This window comes from Hevea brasiliensis, chromosome 10, assembly GCF_030052815.1.
Source record: "Hevea brasiliensis isolate MT/VB/25A 57/8 chromosome 10, ASM3005281v1, whole genome shotgun sequence".
NCBI lineage: Eukaryota > Viridiplantae > Streptophyta > Magnoliopsida > Malpighiales > Euphorbiaceae > Hevea > Hevea brasiliensis.
The window spans coordinates 92,708,748-92,718,113 of NC_079502.1; the positions used below are offsets into that span (position 1 = coordinate 92,708,748).

Below are 9,366 nucleotides of genomic sequence, written 5' to 3' on the forward strand. Positions count from 1 at the left end.
ATCATTATGATGCTTTTTAACAAAAAGTGTTGTGTCCACTTTGCCTCTTTGAAAATCATTTTGTAAAAGGAATTTACTAAGCCTTTCATACCATGCTCTAGGAGCTTATTTTAAACCATATAAGGCTTTAGTAAGTTTACAAACATGATTTGGATGCTCATGATTTTCAAAGCCCAGAGGTTCTGCAACATACACTTCCTCATCAATATAACCATTTAAAAATGCACTTTTAACATCCATTTGATAAAGCATAAAATTCTTGTAACATGCAAAGGCACACAACATTCTAATAGCTTCAATTCTAGCAACCGGAGCAAAGGTTTCATCAAAATCAATACATTCCTCTTGGTTGTAGACTTGAGCCACTAGTCTATTTTGTTTCTAAAAACATTGCCTTTTTCATCTATTTTGTTTCTAAAAACCCATTTAGTTCCAATAATTGAATGATTTTCAGGTTTAGGAACCAAATTCCTAAGCTTGTTTCTCTCAAATTGATTAAGTTCTTCTTGCATGGCAAGAATCCAACTCTCATCATTTTTAGCTTCTTCAAAATATTTAGGTTCAATTTGTGAAATAAAGGCAACATTACCAAAATATTTTCTCAATTGTGCTCTAGTCATCATCCTTTGAAATGGATCATCAATGATTTCTTCTTTGGGATGATTTCTATGGAATCTCCATTCTTTAGGTAAATCTTCATGTTGGGGTTCATACACTTGTAATTCTTCCAGATTTGGCATTTCTTCATTGATTTGATCATTGTTGGCATTATGGACGTCTGTTGTGGTATCTCGTTGAGTTTTTTCAACTTTGTCATCATTTTGTTCTATTTCTTGACTTGATTTTACATTTTCTTTTTCAAACACCTGCTCATTATTATCATCAAAAACATCTTTCCTTCTAATAGAAGGGTTAGCTTCATCAAACAAAACATGAATAGTTTCCTTAATAACTAGTGTTCTTCTATTAAACACCCTATATGCTTCACTCTTTGTTGAGTACCCAAGAAAGATTCCTTCATCGGATTTAGCATCAAATTTCTTCAAGTTATCATTCTTGTTATTTAAGATATAGCATTTACATCCAAATGCTCTAAAATATGAAATATTTGGTTTTTCTTTCTTTTCAAAGCTCATAGGGGGTCTTTTTAAAAATTGGTCTGATTAAAATTCTATTCAAAACATAGAAAGAAATGTTAATAGCTTCGGCCCAAAAATACTTCGGCAAATTATTTTCATTCAACATGGTTCTAGTCATCTCTTGCAAAGTCCTTTTTTTCCTTTCTATAACCCCATTTTGTTGTGAAGTTCTAGAGCTGAAAAATTATGATTAATTCCATGTTTATCACACTATTCTTCAAATAAATGATTGTCAAATTTAGTTCCATGATTAGTACTTATAGATGTCATGTAAAAACCTTTTTCATTTTGAACCATTTTACTAAAAGAGGTGAATTTCTCAAAAGTTTCATATTTATGAGCAAGGAAGAATGTTCATGTGTATCTTGAATAGTCATCAATAATAACTAAAGCATATGTCTTTCTACCTAGACTAGCAAGAGACACGGGTCCAAACAAATCAAGATGAAGCAATTCTAATGGCCTAGTAGTAGAAATAATATTTTTAGATTTAAAAGATACTCTAGTATGCTTTCCTAGTGCACATGCCCTACATTGAAATTCATTTTCATAGTTAATCTTAGGAAGACCTTTAACAAGTTCTTTCTTAGACAATTTTGAAAGTGTTTGCATGCTTGCATGTCCTAATCTTCTATGCCATAAATAACTAAAATTATCAAAAGATACTAAACATGTACCATGATTAGTTTCAAAGTTATTCATGTCAAGCAAGTAAACATTATTAGATCTATTGGCAATGAACAATGTGTCATTATCTAGGTTATTGATTGTACAATGAGAAGAAGTGAACTTTACGTCAAAACCTCTATCACAAAGTTGGCTTACACTTAGCAAGTTGTATTTCAAACCTTCAACAAGTGACACATCTTCAATGCAAGGTTTGGTTCCAATTGTGCCATTTCCAATTAATTTTCTTTTTCCTTTTTCTCCAAATTTCACATGTCTTTCATCTACCATTGTGATTTTTGAAAACTTGTCCTTTTCACCGGTCATGTGTTTTGAACAACCACTATCTATATACCATTTTTCACTTTTCTTCATCCCTTTGAAGCAAACTTGAAATTTAATAATTTTGCTTTAAGTACCTAAACAACTTTGGGTCCTTGGAGGTTAGTGACTTTAGGTAAGGTTCCCTTTGGCACCCATATCTTCATTACCTTAAGGAAACCTTTCCTAAGTGCACAAGAACTAATCATATGACCTCTTTGATTGCAATAATAACATGTGACATTAAGCAAGGAGGATGTAGATGCTTTAATGAAATGATTCTTGTATTTACCATAGGTCATGAAACAGTCAAAACCAATTCCATATTTTTCATTTGAAATTCTTTGGTTTCTAAGAAGTACATAAATTTTGCCAAATCATTTGTCAAAGATTCTATTTTAGCTTGAAGAACCTTATTTTTCTTAATGAGCTTTTCACAAGTTTCTTGTGAGTTTTTCAACTCCAAATCTAGTACTTTAAACAAAGCAATTTGTCCTTTGTAAAATTTTTTTTCTTTATACACATTGGACATAGCAATATTTTGTGATCTCAATGATTTAATTTCTAAATTCATTTTAGTGCATTTTCTCTTATAGTTTCTATACTCATCATACACTTTAGCAAATGCAAGTTCAAGTTCCTCTACATTAGGGGGTTCAAGAGAATTTACCTTATTATCACTTTCTTCTTCCTTTTGTGAACTTTCGGCTTTCTCTTTAAATGCCATCATACAAAGATGAGCAGTCTCTTTGTCACTTGATTCATCATATGAAGATTCTTCACTATTGCTCCATATAACTTTCATAGCTTTCTTGCTCTTGTCTTCTTTTCCTTTCTTCTTTTTGAGCAATGGACATTTGGGCTTGATATGTCCCGGTTTATGACATTCATAAAATACAACCTCTTCTTTTGATTCCTTGAAATGTTTATCCTTGGGAGTATACTTTTTTAAGAATTTCTTGTATTTACTTCCTCCCTTCTTAAATGCTCTTTTGAATTTCCTTGCAAGCATAACAATTTCTTCATCATCATCACTTGAAGCACTTGAGTTGTCACTTGAGTCAACTTTAAGTACAACCCCTTTCTTCTTCTCTTCATCCTTGTTGGACTTGAGAGTAATGTTTTTCTTCTTCTTTTGCTCATTTTCAACTTCATCTTTCTTATATACCATCTCATGTGCAATAAGAGATCCGATAAGCTCATCATAGGTGAATGTTCTAAAATCCTTAGTATCTTGGATAACCATAGTCTTTGCTTCCCAAGATTTTTGAAGTGATCTTAAAATTTTCTTCACAAGTTTAGCTTTCTCAAATCTTTTACCAAGTGCTTTGAGGAGATTGACAAGATCCGTAAACCTTGTACTCATATCGGCAATTGATTCACCAGGTTTCATCTCAAATAGCTCATAATCTCAGATAAGGAGGTTTGCTTTGGATTCCTTAACAACATCCGTTCCTTCATAAGTGACCTCAAATTGACATCCTGAAACACGATTGTGTTCATTAAGGTCAAGTGAACAATGCAAAATATTAATAGCTTAAGCATTTACAGAAAATTTTTTCCAATCATTGTCATCATATTCATCTTCAATTTTAGAAACTTTGGTGTTTCCTTCACCATCTTTTTGTGGAGCATATGGATCATTTTTAATAATTCTCCATGCGTTAATATCCACGGATTGTATAAAATTGCTCATTCTAACTTACCAAAATGAATAATTTGTGCCATTAAAGAGTGGTGGTATAGTAATTGAGTAGCCTTCAGCTAGTGGTGCGAGTATACTGGCAGTGTTGCTAGATGAACCAGCCATTGGGGATCACTCCAAGGTTGTGACACCTTAAGCAAGAGAGACAAGTTTTGATACTAATTTATTGTCCCAAAATAGTCTAAGAGGGGGGTGAATTGGACTTAAACAAAATTTCGGCCCTTGCTTGTAGCCTAATGAAAAATTATGACTCTGTTCAACTAGGTGCTCCTATATATAGTGAAAGTGATATGTGTTTCAAGAATGTGTCCCTAAATTGCAATTCAAGCCTCAATCAATATTTATAGCAATTTTTGACATAACATGCATCACAAAATATTTAATTAATTTCTCAACCTATTCAATATATCTTCAAGTATATCAACTCAATCTATTTAATCAACATTCAATATCATGCATAAAAATTAAATTACACAAGAGTAAAGAAATTAAGGTTAGAGAAATCAAACATAATGATTTTTATAGTGGTTCGGCTTAACTAGCCTACATCCACTCTCTCAAAGAACCCTCTTTGAGTCTTCTCTCCACTATTTGCTCTTTTAAAGGCAAGAAACTAAAAGCCTTTACAAATTCTTCAACACCAAGCCTTTATAAAGGTAGCTTGAAACCTTAACAAGTGCTATCTCAAGCACTCACACTCACAAGCTTCAAAAGGTACTTGTACAACCTCTCTTAAATGCAATTTAATATTTTAACACTCACTTTCACTCAATACAAATCAAACTATAAAGAAGAGATGAGTTGATTTGCCAATGGTAGCTCAAACACGTTAAAGCTCTTGAATGAAAGCAATAAATGAAAAATGAAAATTGGACTTGCAATTGTAAGCTTTCATTAAGTGTAAAATGAAGTAAAGAAAGTCTATTTATAGTCCCAAGTCATTTTAGACTGTTTGAAACCTTTTGGAACGTTACACACTCCATTCTAGGCAAAATAGTCGTTATTTTGTCTTTTTGCATGAAGTAGAGTAACTCTGATCATTTAGTAAACTAATGAAAATTTTGGCAACAGTAGCAAACTATAATTTTAGCAAAAAAATTAGCAAACTAATATTTTAGCAAATAAGTTTACTAAACTAATTTACCAGATACCTGTTTCAAATTTTTCAGAAAAATTTCAATCTTTAAAAATCTGATTTAGACTTTAAGAGAAATATATATATTCCAATATAAATATCCAAGGTCATGATAAAAGAAAATTTTATAAAGTAATTAAAAGAAAGATTTTTGAGCTCCAATTAACTAAAATTTTCATCTATTCTTTTTACACAAGTTCTAAGACTCAATTCTTAACTCTATGACTTTCATACCTTCACTTCGAGTCTTAACTTTCATAATCTTGTTCTTTCTCAACTTGGACTCATCTTTGGAATGCATTTGAGTGTCCTTCCTCCTTAGATGCAACCTCAAAGATTTTTCATGAATAAGAGAAAGAATCTACACATCACTTGAAATTGAGTTAGATAGATTCTAGTTGAGTTTGGTTATTATTAAATCAATGCTCATTTTGAGCTACACAAGGTCAATAGGCTCTAATGGTCCATGCACAATATAGGGAAAAGAAATTTCGTCTACATGCAAGTGTTGAGTGAAAGAAGTCTTCATGCGTTACAAGTTTTGGAGAGGGTTTTGGTTTTCAGGAATCAAAATTTATGTAGGGGAGGGAGAGTTAAATATGTCATGTTGGCTAGGGTTATTATTATTATTATTATTGAGCTATTCAATACCATTACTTACATTAAGGGATGAATAATTGCAGAGCATTTCTAGTTAAATTTTATTTTGATTTAGTGATATGAACTGAATAATCAACACAAAGAAGATGCTGCTAAGCGTAGGCATAAGTGAAATAAGGTATGACGTAATAAAAGTTGCAATGTAATAGCCATGACATTAAATATTTAATTACGTATTTGATAACACAAAAAAAATTGATATAATGAAATAATAATTAAGTAATATAATTAGTTACATTTAACTCATTATATATAAAATGAATGTAATTATGATTATTTGTTTTGATTTTTTTTATTTATTATCAATACTATCACCACTACTATTTTGTCATCCTTGCTCTTACTCTGTTATCACTACCACCACCATCACAACCACCACCATCAACATCACCATTTTGTTATCAACATTATTATTACCATAATTTGACCACTGTAAATTCGTAACCACTACTTAGCTATTATCACATTTACCACTACTTAGTCACTACCACCAACACCACCTCACTTTACTGTCACTGCCACCGCCACCGCCACCACCATCACCATCTAATTATTGTTGTCGCCACCATCACCATCACTTAGCCACCACTATCATCACTTAGTCATCATTACCACTTAACTACCAATCATTATAACCATTACCACCTATTATTAATATTATAAATAAATTAAATATTCAAATAAAAAATGTAACACCCCAAAATTTTATTATTTATGAGTATTTTTGGTATTTTAATTTTATTTGAATTTTTGGAATTTTTCTGAGATTTTTTTGATTTTAAAAATCGGGTTTGATTTTCCGAAAATATAAACTTTGATGATTTTTAAAAATTAATTTAAAGACCACGTGGCAAAACTAAAAATATATTTGGAGTCTACGTATTTTTCTGAGTTTTATGGAATTTTTTTCGGAATTTTTGGACCTCGTTTTCGGTCCCGAGGCAGAGTAAAAATTCAAAATTTTGTATCCTGAATCGAACCGGCCGAATCGAACCGGACCGGATCGGACCGGTCGAATCAGACCGGCCCTTTTCCTTCTTCCTTTTTCTTCTCCCGCACGCAATGGCTCTCCCCTCTTCTCTCTCTCGTTTCTCTCTCCTCCCATCCTGGCCACCGCCTCCCTCGTCCTCCCTCGCCGACGCCTCCCACTGTCCCCACTGACACCGCCAGCGGCCGGAAAACGCGCGCGATCTCCCTTCCTCGTGCGCGGGGCGTTTCGGCTTCCCCGACCAAATCCGGCCGATCCGGCCACCGATTGGACCGGGTCTTGTGTCCAAAATCATCTACTCGGCGAGAGCTTTCCATAGACACCAAGAACGCCGAAATCCATTGAGCAGATTGTCCGATTTTTGCTCGGGAAGATTTTAGCCCATTTCAATTTTTGGGCTAGATTTCTCGAAAACCGTGAATCCCACGAGGAAACCGAGGCCACCAGCACGCTCCATTCGTCGAGAGCTTCGCAACGACATAAATTTTGAATTTTTTCGACACCGTTTTTCGGTGGGTCCCACGGAACTTCGCAGTGTATTTTCGACCATTAAATGAGCTTAGAAAATTCTGAAAAATTTATGTACTAACCCCCGTGTTATGGGCTTCGTGTAGGTATCCTCGATTCGCGGAAATTCGGCGATTGACCGGTGCGCAAATTTCGCCGAACGGACTGCACGGAAAAGTCTCCGAATTGGACCGAGGTTTTGGCTAGCCCCCCATTGTCAGACGTCCCGAGCGCGTTCCCGAAGTCGGAATCGGCAAAGGTAAACCCGAACCTTATTTTTTCGTAATTTTCTAGTGCTTAAATAGGATTAAAAATCCATAAAATATTCGTGGTAGCTTAGAAAATTACGATTCTTTTTGCAATAGCTTAGTAATATTGCTAAGGACAGCGGGGCAAAGTTTTATAATTTTTAGAGCTTGTTTGGGCAGTTTTTGCAAAAATGATCAATAATAAGGACTAAATTGAAATTTTGCGTATTGTGATGGATGATTGATTTGATGGGCCCAGGAGGGGCTGTGTGATATGATTGAACTGTTGATATATGGATTGTGAATATAGAAGTGCGTTTTTAGCCCTTTTGCAGGTTGGGTAGGTCCTAGGTATAGGGGAGACTCTGCCGGATTTTCGGCACGACTTAGGACGTACTTGATCTTTTTCTTTGTTTGTATTGAGTCAAATTTATTAAATAGATGTAATGTAATTGTCAGGTGAGCCGGGACAGCCTTCTTCCTCCGCCCAGCCGCCACAGTAATTTGTCGTCAAGTTTGTGAGTAAAATATTAATTTTAATTGTAATTTCGATATTATTATATGTTCAGCATGCCCATGCATCACTTATATGCATATATTTATGTAGTTAAACTCTAGGCACGAATTATGTTGCATTCATAACTGTTAATGTGCCATGAGTGTTGTTGTGGTAATTTGGAGCAGTGTGCGTGCGTTGGCGTGCGTGTGATGTGGTGTGGACTATGGATAGGACGGGTAGTCACGGCTTGAGTTCTTCGCTGGGACCCATTCCTTCGAGGGGTAGTCACGGCTTGAGTTCTTCGCTGGGACCCTCGATTTTGTTTATTAAGCGAAACTCCGGCTTGAGTTCTTCGCTGGCACCAGGTTGGATTTAAGAGAGCTGTATAGGGGATCAGCTCCCAATATATTATGATTGATGCTACAGGGTGTGTGAGTGCTCCAAATTACCTTTTTGATGCTATGATGTGAATATGATGTTGATGTTGCATTTCACTCTACAGGGTGCATTAGTTACAGATAGTTATAGAGATTATGGTTAAAATTGATATTTTACTCTCTGAGTCGAACGCTCACTCCTGTTCAAAAATTTTTACAGGCCACAGGAGGATATTTTGTTCTGAGTTAACCTGCCTTTCTACTTCGCAGGTTGTTTATTAATATTTGTGTAATTTTAATTACTCCTAGAATTTCCGCATGTGTTAGCAGTAATTATTTGAATTTGGTCTATAATATTATTATCATGTTGGACCTGTAAACTTAATATTTTAAGTCTGTTTTGATGGATTGGATGAGGGAGCTGAGCTCCCATTTATTATTATGTTGATGAGTATGTGGAGGGTGAGCTGAGCTCCCCAATGGATTGTTTATTGTGTTTACAGGTCGGGTGAGTCAAAAACTCCCCGTTGGTAAGTCCATTTTATGGCCGGACTCTGTCCGTTTGTTTTCTTGAAATTGGGCCCAAATGGGCCTCAGCATTGGGTAAATGAACAGTTAGGCTTACTACGGGCCTCGGGGGCTTTAGGCTGGCCCAGGTCCTAGTGCCGGTCCGGCCCATAGGTTGGGTCGTGACAAATGTGGTATCAGAGCTTAGGCTTTCGATTCTTAGGGAATGTTGTCTAAAGTGTTGGGAAGAGTCTACTTGGAGTCACATGCGGAAATATAGGGTCCACATTCGTCTTGCATTGTCATCTTTGCTTCTAGTTTCTGCTCCATATGTTATGTATAAATATGAGTCTATAGAGCTATGTAATGTGCAGTTTTGAATTTTGTGGGCTAATGCTGCTGAATTTCAGGAAAATGCGTAGAAGGTGAGAGGCGCCATCGCACGAGCGGATGTGCACGACAAGGTGTCAAGACAGATGAGGCGCCCAGGAGGCGGGGTAGGAGGCCTAGAGCTGCTCAAGTAGAAGAGCAGCTACCCACAGTTCAGGAACAGTCTTTCATGGCACAGGGTCCTATGGACCCCATGGCAGCTACTCTAGCTGGTCTGCAGAGAA

At 35.5% G+C, this 9,366-nt stretch overlaps 1 long non-coding RNA gene across 1 annotated transcript; it reads left to right on the top strand.

Annotated features, from left to right (window-relative positions):
- Window positions 1–7,291: 7,291 nt before the first annotated feature.
- LOC131183796 (uncharacterized) lies at window positions 7,292–8,687 on the top strand. Its single transcript, XR_009151800.1, has 3 exons — window positions 7,292–7,380; window positions 7,829–7,887; window positions 8,466–8,687. It is a non-coding gene; the product is annotated as an uncharacterized LOC131183796 (long non-coding RNA).
- The last annotated feature ends 679 nt before the right edge of the window (window positions 8,688–9,366 follow it).